The sequence below is a fragment of the Schistocerca serialis genome, chromosome 5 (assembly GCF_023864345.2).
Source record: "Schistocerca serialis cubense isolate TAMUIC-IGC-003099 chromosome 5, iqSchSeri2.2, whole genome shotgun sequence".
Lineage (NCBI taxonomy): Eukaryota > Metazoa > Arthropoda > Insecta > Orthoptera > Acrididae > Schistocerca > Schistocerca serialis.
The window spans coordinates 563,663,986-563,677,938 of record NC_064642.1 but is presented as its reverse complement, the minus strand read 5'-3'; positions in this window follow the sequence as shown (position 1 = coordinate 563,677,938).

Here is a 13,953-nt window from a genome sequence, read left to right as displayed (position 1 = left end):
TTTGTTTGTTTTGGTCCATGTCACCAGCTCTCAAAATGAGGATTTTATTTTATTTTTACACCCTGTATATAGCCACAGTCACCCTCACTTCGCTTCGACAAAGCCACCTGATGTCTCCAGAATTGGGAGACAAAACGATAGACGCAAAAGTATGCCTTTGACCACGGCCTCATTTCCAAACAACTAAAAATGACAAAATTTCTACTCTGTATTGTGTGACCTGTAACTGTTGGCCTGCATGGGAATACGCAAGAAATACAAGAGATGCCTGTTTTGGCTTCTTGATATGCAGGGTTATTACAAATGATTGAAGCGATTTCACAGCTCTACGATAACTTTATTATTTGAGATATTTTCACAATGCTTTGCACACACATACAAAAACTCAAAAAGTTTTTTTAGGCATTCACAAATGTTCGACATGTGCCCCTTTAGTGATTCGGCAGACATCAAGCCGATAATCAAGTTCCTCCCACACTCGGCGCAGCATGTCCCCATCAATGAGTTCGAAAGCATCGTTGATGCGAGCTCGCAGTTCTGGTACGTTTCTTGGTAGAGGAGGTTTAAACACTGAATCTTTCACATAACCCCACAGAAAGAAATTGCATGGGGTTAAGTCGGGGGAGCGTGGAGGCCATGACATGAATTGCTGATCATGATCTCCACCACGAGCGATCCATCGGTTTTCCAATCTCCTGTTTAAGAAATGCCGAACATCGTGATGGAAGTGCGGTGGAGCACCATCCTGTGGTACGTTTAGCTCCCTGCTTGCTTTATTCGTCGACTTCCGCGGGCTCACGTGAAACTTGCCCGCACGCGTTCAACCGTTTCTTCGCTCACTGCAGGCCGACCCGTTGATTTCCCCTTACAGAGGCATCCAGAAGCTTTAAACTGCGCATACCATCGCCAAATGGAGTTAGCAGTTGGTAGATCTTTGTTGAACTTCGTATTGAAGTGTCGTTGCACTGTTATGACTGACTGATGTGAGTGTATTTCAAGCACGACGTACGCTTTCTCGGCTCCTGTCGCCATTTTGTCTCACTGCGCTCTCGAGCGCTCTGGCGGCAGAAACCTGAAGTGCGGCTTCAGCCGAACAAAGCTTTATGAGTTTTTCTACGTATCTGTAGTGTGTCGTGACCATATGTCAATGAATGGAGCTACAGTGAATTTATGAAATCGCTTCAATCATTTGTAATAGCCCTGTACATAACATTTTCGTTTTTAGGTCACACTCTCGTCACAAAAAAATAAAGTTAGATATCAATTATTTGTCAGATTGGTCGTAAACGTAAATATTTTGCTTATTTTCTTATTTATCGTTTTGACATCAGGCACTCCCTAAGACTGATGCATGCTGTATATCATGTTTAATCCAACTACATAGTAAGATTTACGTAGGCGCTTGTCATTTTTAGCACTGAGTTTCCAGCATCCCCCAGCTATGTATTTACTCCAGTCCTTTATAAGTCCAGCTTCTCCCTTCCCTTCCCCCCCCCCTTCTATCTCTCTCCACCTCTTCACCCCTCTCTCTGTCCACCTCCTCCACCCCCCCCCTTTCTGTCCATCTTCTCCATCCCCTTTCTGTCCATCTCCCCCCTCTCTCTCTGTATCTTCCTTTTTCCTTTCTCTGTCCCTCTCCTCTCTCTCTGTCAGTCTCCTTTTATCGATCTTCTCCTTCCCCCTGTCTGTATTTCCACCTCCTCCTCACCCTCTATGTCCAACACCTCACCCCAAAAGTGTGCTGGTGGATCTTACCCCACAGACAGCAAGTAGTGTGTGTCCTAATTTTGGTAGGAATCGATCCAGGGATTTAGAAGGAGCTTTTTACCTACGGCTTCATATGTCATACATATGGTTCAAATGGCTCTAAGCACTATGGGACTTAACATCTGAGGTCATCAGTCCCCTAGACTTAGAACTACTTAAACCTAACTAACCTAACGACATCACACACATCCATGCCTGAGGCAGGATTCGAACCTGCGACGGTAGCAGCAGCGCGGTTCCGGACTGAAGCGTCTAGAACGGTCATATCTCATATATATTTCACGTACATTTAACGTATTCCACACATACTTAACAGGTATCTGAAGCGAATATCGCTCTACATTTTCATTTTCAAGCAGCTCTATGTTCACGACTTCATGTCTCCTGAACTATAGGGTGTTTCAAAATGAAGATATTGGCTTAAAGCTTTGTAGCATTTATTACATTCTACTTAAAATTATATATAATACACCAAATGAAAGGGCAATTCAAACAGTTTTTCTTACAATTATTCATGGTGAGCACCGTGCGTCACATGTCGAGTCGATAAGCGAGTTGTTCCGAAACTTGATCCCTGTCTCAGGAGTAACTGTTGCAATAAAACTGTTTCAAAAGTTGGTAGATCAGCTGATAGCGGAGGTACATACACATGATCCTTTATGAAACTCCAAAGGTAAAAATCGCGTGGCCCCAGATCGTGTGTGGACGTGGATGTCATGTATAACATGTTCTGTCATCCGACCCCTTGCGGCCGAGCCAGCGGTCGGGTACAACGTCGTTTAACCAGTCGCGTATTGAGTTATGCCAGTGAGGCGGTGGACCATCTTGCTCCCAAATAAAGATGTATTGTTCAGCTTCTTCCCATTGAGACACAGATCATAGTTGTAGCATATCAAGATAAGAAACATCAGTCACAGTTGCTTCACCGAAAAAGAAAGGCCCATAAACTTTCCTCGGTGTTATGGCACAAGAAACTTTCAATTTCCAAATGTAACGTTTCGTGGGGATTTTCAGATCCCATACGCGCACATTATGTGCGGTGACATTTTCACTGACGTGAAAAAAACGATTCATCTCTGAAGATGAACGATCCAGAAAATCTTCGTTGTCATGCAGAAACATTTCGTTTGCACAGTTGGCACGTAAACCGTAGTCTGTAGGGTTTTGAACATGTAACTAGTGCAGACGATAAGGTCGTAGTTGTAAGCGTCTCCTTAAAAGTCTGCACACAGACGCCACTGAAGTTGCTAATTCACGACTAGCCTTCCGAACTGATTTCCAAGGGTTAAGCGTGAATAACTCGCACTCGTTCAGATCGTTTTTCAATCGCTCTTGATCATTCCATACTCCTCCCTTTGCGCACAGGTACACAAACAAAACTGTTTGATTTGCTCTTTCATCTGATGTATTATTTACAATTGTAATTTGAACGTTAAATGCTACAACGCCCTAAAACCGGTATGTTCATTTTGAAACACCCTGTATATCTCGTACAATGAAATAATTTTGAAGGAACAATCAGTAGTATAAGTGATTACTGTCTGCGATATTTGTTGTCAATAGAGTTAGTGATAAAGAACGCATCAGCGTTTATACCGTCATATATCCTTAACTTTGTGGCGTACAACAATATAATTTTTTCAGGTTCAGTCAGTGGTATATATGAATACCGTCTACAAAATGTGTCGCGAGTAGAATAAGTAGTAAAAAAGTAAGAAATTAAGACGTGATACCTGATGCGACAGCTTTACTTTATGAATAGCGAAGACTTACACTTTAGTTCCTTTCATCATTTTTTGTGGGATGTCAGCGACAAAAAGCTCCGTAATAGTTTGAAATTGTAAATAAACTTTGTTGCAAGTCGCTAAGTGCTCCCATACTCAAATACTGGATGAATAAATTCGGGGTATGTGCGGGTCGTGAGCTACGCTACTTTTTCACCCCCTCCCCCCGCAACCAAAGAGAGGTAGGTGGTTCTTACCCACACAGTGGTTCTTACCAGACGGTAAGTGATTTGTGTACCAAATGTCGCACCAATCGAGCCAGTTTAGAACGAGATGTGAAACTTACATACATTTTTATTAGATCGACCAGTCTGACAAGCGAACATTCACTAGAGTCAGCAAAAAAAAAAAAAAAAATTAAATATAATACAAATATAAGTAAAATAAATAACTAGACTAGTAACGAATTTTTAGACATTTTTATTAGGTACGTAGAAAATACGCATTGTGTACAGGTTGTTTTACAAAAAAGGTATTTCAGAAACCTGCTTGATTACACGCGGATGTATGTAGCTTGAAAACTTCACTAATTTATGTTGTAACGAAAGGGTTCATATTTCTAAATTAATTAATACTGGTGTAGTATTTTGCAAAATTTCAAATTATTACTAAATTCGATTATACAGTTTTCAAGAACGTTAATTACGTATCAAGTTTTATACGACAAACAATTTTATATATCTTCTCATCGAATAAATTCTTTCCAAACCTAATTCTCCAAATTGCCTTTCGGGGTGTGTTTTACCCCTTAACAGTGAAATTGGGCATAAACAAAAAAATTCGTATTGCATTATTTTGCCCCCTCAACACAAACGCCAAGTTTTATCAATATCGTTTATTGGTACTTGGGAATGTTCCCCCGGCGGTTTGAAACCGGAGTAGGTAAAAGCAACTTGTGTAGCCTGCACGCCGTTACCTGAGAGGGGAATCGAAGGTAACACAGGTTTCGTGAGTCAGCAAAAGAGACTTTCCGTTCCGCAGCGGTGAGGTCATGCGGCGTCGCTGGATTTCAGCACGCGGCCGCTGCTGCGGTTGCGGCCCGCTGTGACTAGTAAACAGCGAGCGCTCTGGGGGAGGGCCGGTCACGTGACCTCGCCAGGGGCGTCGGGAGACTGCTGGGCGCCGAGGCCAAACCCGCTGACTCTACGGTTACTCCGCGAGGCCTTGGGCGCAGCTTCCGGTAACAGCAGTCCGGAAGTCAACAACTCTACATCTATGTTACCTACATCTCGGCTACGAGTTCGATGCTTAGCAGCTCCTGCAAAAACTCCAGGGTTTCCTGTCTCAGGTACGGTGATCGGAATACACTGAGATGAGAAAAGTCATAGGATACGTCCTAATATCCTTCGCCCCTCCTTTTGCCCGGCGTAGTGCAGCAGCTATACGTTGCATGGGCTCAACGACTTGTCCCTGCAGCCGTCCGTAATTGCGAAAGCTGTCCCATGAATGTTCGATGGGAATCATATAGAGCGATCTCGGTGGCCAAATCATTTGCTCGAATTGCCCAGAATGCTCTTCAAACAAGTCGCGAACAATTGTGGCCTGGTGACAAGGCGCATTGTCATCCACAAAGATTCTATCGTTGTTTGGGAACTTACAGTCAATGAATGCCCGCAAATGGTCTTCAGGTAGCCGAACATAACCATTTCCTTTTCATAACTGAGATTCACAGTCACGTAAAATTTTTTGAAAGACATCATGTTTACGCCAGTGACTGTTAAACTTTTTACTTCCACTACTGCAATTTCCTGGCAATGGCAAGGAAAGCGTTTCTGAAGAAGAGAAATTTGTTAACATCGAGTATAGATTTAAATGTCAGGAAGTCGTTTCTGAAAGTATTTGTGTGGAGTGTAGCCATGTATGGAAGTGAAACATGGACAATAAGTAATTTGGTCAAGAACAGAATAGAAGCTTTCGAAATGTGGTGCTACAGAAGAATGCTGAAGATTAGATGGCTAGATCACATAACTGATGAGGAGGTATTGAATATAATTGGGGAGAAGAGGAGCTTGTGGCACAACTTGACTAGAAGAAGAGATCGGTTGGTAGGACATGTTCAGAGGCATCAAGGGATCACCAATTTACTACTGGAGGGCAGCGTGGAGGGTAAAAATCGTAGAGGTAGACCAAGAGATGAAAACACTAAGCAGATTCAGAGAGATGTAGACTGCAGTAGGTACTGGGAGATGAAGAAGCTTGCACAGGATTGAGTAGCGTGGAGAGCTGCATCAAACCAGTCTCAGGACTGAAGACCATAACAACTGCAATTTCGGCCTTAGGCCTTTATCATGTGCAGATGTTTTGGCTTTGAGCCATGTCAACAATACACGCCAACACATTTAACTTATATGTCGTTGTCATTTGCTGTTATAACCATTTACAGTAAGCGACCAGTTCAGATGGACCAGAGAACCCAGTCCACTCCTTGTAAACATAGCCCACACCATCATGGAGACGCCACCAGCTTACACGGTGCCTTGTTGACAACTCGGGTCCATGGCTTCATGAGGTCTACGCCACACTCGAACCCTACCATCAGTTCTTACCAAATAAAATCGGGACTCATCTGACCAGGCCACGGTTTTTCAGTCGTCTAGGGCCGAACTGATATGGTTACGAACCCAGGAGAGGTACTGCAGGCGATGTCGTGCTGCTAGCAAAGGCACTCGCGTAGGCCGTCTGCTGCCATCGTCCATTAACGCCAAATTTCGTCTCACTGACCTGACGGATACGTTTGTCGTGCGTCGCACATTGATTTCTGCGGCTATTTCACGCAGTGTTGTTTGACAGCTAGCAGCAACAACTGTAAACAAGCGCCGCTGTTCTGGGTTTTTAAGTGAAGGCCATCGGCTACTGTTTGTCCGTGGCGTTAGGTAATGCCAGCAATTTGGTACTCTCGGCACTTTTTTGACTGTGTGGATCTCGGAATATTGAATTCCCTAATGATTTCCTATATGGAATATCCCATACGTCTAGCTGCAACTACTATTCAGTGTTCAAAGTCTATTAATTCCCGTCATACGGTTATAATCACGTCGGAAACGTTTTCACATAAATTACCTGAGTACAAATGACAGCTCTGCCTTTTTATATCTTGTGTGCATGATACTACCGCAATCTGTATACGTGCGTATCGCTATGCCATGACTTTTCGACATCTCATTATATACACAGTCGACCTAGCAATCCATCAATGACATGCAACACACTTGTTGAAAATGGGCATGCTAGACACATTAATGGATAAGATCTAAGGGACAAGGGTGAACTAAAACAGTGGCGAGTGAATGTGTGGCATCATGAGTGCGAAATCAGTGTTGAAGGTTGTAGGGTTCACTCCTTTTTACCCGATATCCGAGAGCGCTCGAAATGTGCCCATGACCCCAGTCGAGGCGCAGTGTACTTTTTGGCCCGACGAATCCCATTCAAAAAAAAAATGGTTCAAATGGCTGTGAGCACTATGGGACTTAACATCTTAGGTCATCAGTCCCCTAGAACTTAGAACTACTTAAACCTAACTAACCTAAGGACATCACACACATCCATGCCCGAGGCAGGATTCGAACCTGCGACCGTAGCAGTCCCGCGGTTCCGGACTGCAGCGCCTAGAACCGCACGGCCACCGCGGCCGGCTGAATCCCATTCACAATGCATCTTCATTGAGTGCACCCCGGTGAGGGAAGATTGTGTTACTGTCGGGAATCAGGCACCCCAGAGCATAAACTTCTGCACTGCACACTACACAAGCGGATCCGACAAACAAGTTTCACGCGTGACGATAACTTCGAATCCATAAAAGACCCAGATAAATGACAATATCTGAACAGAGCAGCTAGTATTATATTACATACTGTTGTGAACAGACAGCCATAACGGTGGGTTCTTTGATTGTTCTGGGAGAAAGGTCATGAAACTTAAACACATGAAATATCAGTTCACTTTATTACATAGATAAACAAGAGATTTACCTAAACACACTTCTTTGCTACATGAGTACTGGATAATTTACAACTGTCATCGACTAACAAAGCATCACTTGATGCACTAATTAACAAACTGTTCTCTTGAGGTACAATGCTCAACTTTTACTAAAGTACAAGCTCACCAGGAACTTAAACAACTTTTTACACCTACACTATGAAGTTGACTCCTTGGCTTTACAATCACCTCCAGTGCGAAGGCGATGATGTGCTGATAGGCTGTAGCACCTATTTTTGACCTGTTTTGTATCTGTATCGATATTTATACGTCAATTTGTAGTACTGCTTATGTATAGTGTTGTATCTGTCATGGAAACTCTTTGACTATGTATACATGTTTCAGGTATGTGAATTTGTTGTTTGAATTATGCTCGTGAATTTAAATAACTACTGAAATGATAGTTATGTAATGTTCTATAAATGACTTGGCCCATAATTATGGAACGTAGGGTTGAATGTAAAAGTGGTAGGGAAGTCTCGCGGCTACGGAAGCAGCCTGTCGGAGTGGTTAAGTTGTAGTTGGCGCGCAACTGGCAATTCGTCCTTTTGTGACGAGTAAGGAGTCTGGGGTGAGCAGTGCTGTGGTTAACACCTCGCTAGCGGCAGAGAATCACAGTGGCTCATATTCCTGGAGCTTTGAGTCCAAAAGAGTTTAAGGGCAGTATTTACGGGCCTCGGATGCTGAATTTGGTGATACCATTATCATGACATTGTTTTTGGCCCTACAAAAATATTATTTCGACGCCAAGGAGATCAGTAATAGGGCGACGCCAACAGTACTGCCATGACCGCATCGCCACTGAAAATCGCATCACCAGTGCCACCAGCCTTACACTGAATTGTTTTGTACTTGGCACTCTGTAAATGGACCAGGTATTTGTGAACTTTGCTTATATTTAATAACAACCGTGGTGTTACTCAAAACTCTATCTTATACCCGTGATTATCCCAATTCACAAACCTGTACAGGATTCCTATGCTAGTGAATTTAATTCCGAGTGTCGTAATTGATTATAATAAAGTGGCTGCACTTGAATTTACTTTCTGTTGTCATTTGCACAACCAATTATAACTTTGAGTAGGTCAAAATACTGCTTATGAAAGCATATTTGTTATTTAAGGAGTTATAGTTTGTTGTGTTTTAATTAACTAATAATTAATGATAAGAATACTTATCTTTTCTCATACATACTGGTGCAGTTTTGATAATGAGCATGGTTCTTCAAACCATCAAAGTTTAAGGATACTCATGGACCAGCCTAGTTATTTAATGAAGAAATGCATTGGCTCTTTCAGAGCCAGTGTAGTTAGATTTACATTCTGTTTAATTGCTTCAAAGGCAGTTTAAGAAAGAACTGTTTACTGTGTTACCTATTCTAATGCAAGTTGGTTAATGCAGATGCATGGGGACCCTATATTAGGCAATGAAGTTATAGATTATGATCATTAGTCAACCCCCTGATTTAAATTCAGAATCATTTCAAGCTTTCCCTGTTCAGTATTGCTACTAGTTTCATGTGTCTCGGTATTTGGTTTTACAAACTGTTGCACCTAGTTCATTTAAGGTACGTGTTGTTGAGGAGCACATGTTGCTGTTTACTATCTCATTGACCATTTGCTTATCTGACTTATTAGTTAGGAGCAGCGCCGGCCGAAGTGGCCGTGCGGTTAAAGGCGCTGCAGTCTGGAACCGCAAGACCGCTACGGTCGCAGGTTCGAATCCTGCCTCGGGCATGGATGTTTGTGATGTCCTTAGGTTAGTTAGGTTTAACTAGTTCTAAGTTCTAGGGGACTAATGACCTCAGCAGTTGAGTCCCATAGTGCTCAGAGCCATTTGAGCCATTTGAGTTAGTAGCACATTTATCTGCAGGGTCAGGTTACTGTTCTGTATTGTGTACAGATACAAGAAAAAGAGTTTTGTGTGTGTGTGTGAGGGAAGGTTAAGTTAGCCTTAGCACTGCCTTCTGGTTTATCATTTTGCTTGACACAAGAATACCTGATTAGGCTGGCGACCTGTTTTAATATGTAATGTTACAACTTGCGTTTCTGCTGAGAGAACGTCTGTTCCAAACCCACCATTTGCTATTGTTTGTACTCTGCTGAAGTGTTTCGGAAACGAATCCCAGTTTGATTGTTCTATTTCCATTAGGTTATCTCACGGTCGCAACTACTTAAAAATTCCTTGCAGGTGTATAAAGCTAGCATCGATTGCCGTTTAATGTGGTCGCTGGTACCGTTACAAGGCGATGTGTTCTTCTGGAGCGTCTCCCATTGATGTTGCGAATTGCAGCGAGCCCTCACTAATGTCTGTGGTATCGATTCGCATTGCCGACCTTGGTGTGACCCAACGATCTCTTGTCGATACCGCACATACATATTCGACGGATGCATAGAAACCCTACAAACCAGACACGCAGTCACACGAGATCCGTCTGATGCCTGGGAAGTATCCGAAGCAGAGCACAACCACAGCGCAGACTCTGACAATTACACTTCATTATTAATGAGCGACGCATCAGAAGAAAAATGAGGCACATACAACTGCTCATCAAAAGTGTTCGGACGCGTATTAGTGGACTTTAATAAAGAGTGTGTACATCCATCGCCTTTATGACATCTTAAACTGTGCTGGGCCACTTTCATTGAGGTGTGTGAATGTCTGTGGATAGATGTCTGCCTATTGCACATTTCGACCCCGTTCAACTGTCGGCGGTTTCTGTCAGTCAACAGACTAGGTCGGCTTGTACGCTTTTGTGCTGTTCGTGTCCCTTCACGTTTCCACTTCACTATCACATCGGAAACAGTGTACCTAGTGGTGTTTAGAAGTATGTAAACCTTGCCTACAGACGTATGACACAAGTGACACCCAATCACCTGACCACGTTCGAAGTCCGTGAGTTCCACGGATCGCCCCATTCCGCTCTCTCACGATGTCTAAAGACTACTGAGGTCGCTGATATGGAGTACCTGACAGTGGGTGGCAACACAATACACCTAATATGAAAAACTATGTTTTTGTGGATGTCCTGATATATTTGATCACATAGTGTAGGTGATGGGCCATCATTAAACATAAATATAATTGTGAAAACGTCTCGGTGCTTCATGATTGTGAAGTAGTAACAACTGAACAGGTCCATTACAGGTCCTTTTATTATTAATGATACCATAATGCAATTTTGTCCGTTGCCATAGCTGAGCATTCGGTGTGTCTCGCTGCCAAGCGGAACACGCAGCTTCAATTCTCAGTTCTCCCAGCGAATTCTCCTAGTTGGGACGACTAAAAGAGCGTGTAGTCACTCTCGCGAGGCCAAATGAAGAGATACTTAAATGAGAAGTAGCGCCCGTCAAGTCTGGAAAGCTGACAACGTCCGGAAGGGCGACGTTCTGACTCCACGCCCCTTCAAATGGTATCCAAATGACACCTTAAGGCACAGGACGACGTAATGGCCATTCGGGATCGCACGATCGTTTGTGGCCAAACCCTTTCATGTATTCCCATAGGCGTAGAAGTGCTATCGCTTGAAACTTGAGTTCATACATTAATGAACTTGAGTCTGTCAATAACCGTGAGTTGATTAATAAAGAAATTCGTGATTTTCTTATAGGAGATAGTACTGATCAAAACTAGAAAGAAACATCTACATCTACATCTACATCCATACTCCGCAAGCCACCTGACGGTGTGTGGCGGAGGGTACCCTGAGTACCTCTATCGGTTCTCCCTATTCCAGTCTCGTATTGTTCGTGTAAAAAAGGATTGTCGGTATGCTTCTGTGTGGGCTCTAATCTCTCTGATTTTATCCTCATGGTCTCTTCGCGAGATATACGTAGGAGGGAGCAATATACTGCTTGACTCTTCGGTGAAGGTATGTTCTCGAAACTTTAACAAAAGCCCGTACCGAGCTACTGAGCGTCTCTCCTGCAGAGTCTTCCACTGGAGTTTATCTATCATCTCCGTAACGCTTTCGCGATTACTAAATGATCCTGTAACGAAGCGCGCTGCTCTCCGTTGTATCTTCTTTATCTCTTCTATCAACCCTATCTGGTACGGATCCCACACTGCTGAGCAGTATTCCAGCAGTGGGCGAACAAGCGTACTGTAACCTACTTCCTTTGTTTTCGGATTGCATTTCCTTAGGATTCTTCCAATGAATCTCAGTCTGGTATCTGCTTTACCGACGATCAACTTTATATGATCATTCCATTTTAAATCACTCCTAATGCGTACTCCCAGATAATTTATGGAATTAACTGCTCCCAGTTGCTGACCTGCTATTTTGTAGCTAAATGATAAGGGATCTATATTTCTATGTATTCGCAGCACATTACACTTGTCTACATTGAGATTCAATTGCCATTCCCTGCATAATGCGTCAATTTGCTGCAGATCCTCCTGCATTTCAGTACAATTTTCCATTGTTACAACCTCTCGATACACCACAGCATCATCTGCAAAAAGCCTCAGTGAACTTCCGATGTAATTCACAAGGTCATTTATGTATATTGTGAATAGCAACTGTCCTGTGACACTCCCCTGCGGTACACCTGAAACCACTCTTACTTCGGAAGACTTCTCTCCATTGAGAGTGATATGCTGCGTTCTGTTATCTAGGAACTCTTCAATCCAATCACACAATTGGTCTGATAGTCCATATGCTCTTACTTTGTTCATTAAACGACTGTGGGGAACTGTATCGAACGCCTTGCGGAAGTCGAGAAACACGGCACCTACCTGTGAACCCGTGTCTATGGCCCTCTGAGTCTCGTGGACGAATAGCGCGAGCTGGGCTTCACACAACCGTCTTTTTCGAAACCCATGCTGATTCCTACAGAGTAGATTTCTAGTCTCCAGAAAAGTCATTATACTCGAACATAATACGTGTGCAATATTCTACAACTGATCGATGTTAGAGATATAGGTCTACAGTTCTGCACATCTGTTCGACGTCCCTTCTTGAAAACATCCTGTACACATATGCCCAGAATAAAAAAAAATGGTTCAAATGGCTCTGAGCACAATGGGACTTAACATCTGAGGTCACCAGTGCCCTAGAACCTAGAACTACTTAAACCTAACTAACCCAAGGACACAAAATTGTTAAGGCTTTCGTGGCCACTTGTTGACAAACTGTCTATTGGCTCCTGTTTCAGGTTCTTCGGCTGACGTTCATCTAATGATTTTACTGACGTTTCGCCAGCACGAGTGGCTGGCATTGTCACAGCTTCACGCTCCATTGTCGGTGGTGAACTGGAGCCGAGCTCGCGGGTGCAGACTATATGTACCTGGCGCGCCAACGTCCGAGGGCTTCTCCGCGGTCATTTCCGGCGCGGTTCTCCTCTTGCTACCTGCGACGGTCGTTGGCTGCGGTACGGGAAGCCAGGATCCGTTTACCTTAGGGCTCTCATCTTTCTTGTTGAAACTGTTCGCGTGTTTTTGTATTTCTACAACTTCTTTGAACAAGAGCGTCTTATAGTCCTTCTCTACAGCCAGAACTTCCGGGTCGGCGAATTTTATTACGTGGTTCGGTCTCACTCAGTGCGTGCTCAGTGTCTTATACATGACACTGGTTAGACTGCTGATGACATACGCAGCTCCTGTCTGGGGATACGCAGCGTCCACACACCTGGACCGCCACCAGAAAATACAGAACAAGGTATTACGTATCATAAGCAATGCTCCCCGATACACACCGACAGCGGACCTTCACCGAGAATACCGACTGGAGACTCTCCAGGAGGTATTCAAAAAACTCACCACACGACTGAACAAGAAATCGAGTCGCTCGAACAATCCTCACATCCTACAACTGGGCAACTGTGATCACAACCATAGATGGAAACACAAGCGTCCAAAGACACTCCTTAGGGACTAACTATCTATGGTAACTTCGTAACTACGCAAACGACACAATGAGGCGAGCCCCTGCACATCAGCCACTGACTAGCTTGCTAGATGAGCCTCTGCCATGAGAACTGGCAATCGCAGGGAAGCCGCACACGACACACAAACAAACTCCCAACACATATTACACTGCCAGTTCCTTCAGCACCATCGAACTGACAAACCTACAACGACATGGCGATGTTACAGGAGCAGCAGCAGCAGTAGCAGCTGGCCCAGGAGACATCGTCGGCCCAGAAGCAGCAGCGCTCACCTCCTCGACAGGACTGATCATTCCATGACAATCTGACATTGCTTTTATGGTACTGATGCATGATACCCAACTCATAACATAACCTTACCTTGCACGATCTATCGCAGATAGCAAGAAACCGCTACTGCCCTTACTACCCAACCTGACAATGTCATAGAGGTTTTTTTCCCTTGGCACTTGTCTTGGCACTTTTTTCCCTCAGCCCTTCAAACCGCTCTTCTTTCAAGCTTGACTCTGTCGAGCTTTTTCGACCACTTCTATCAT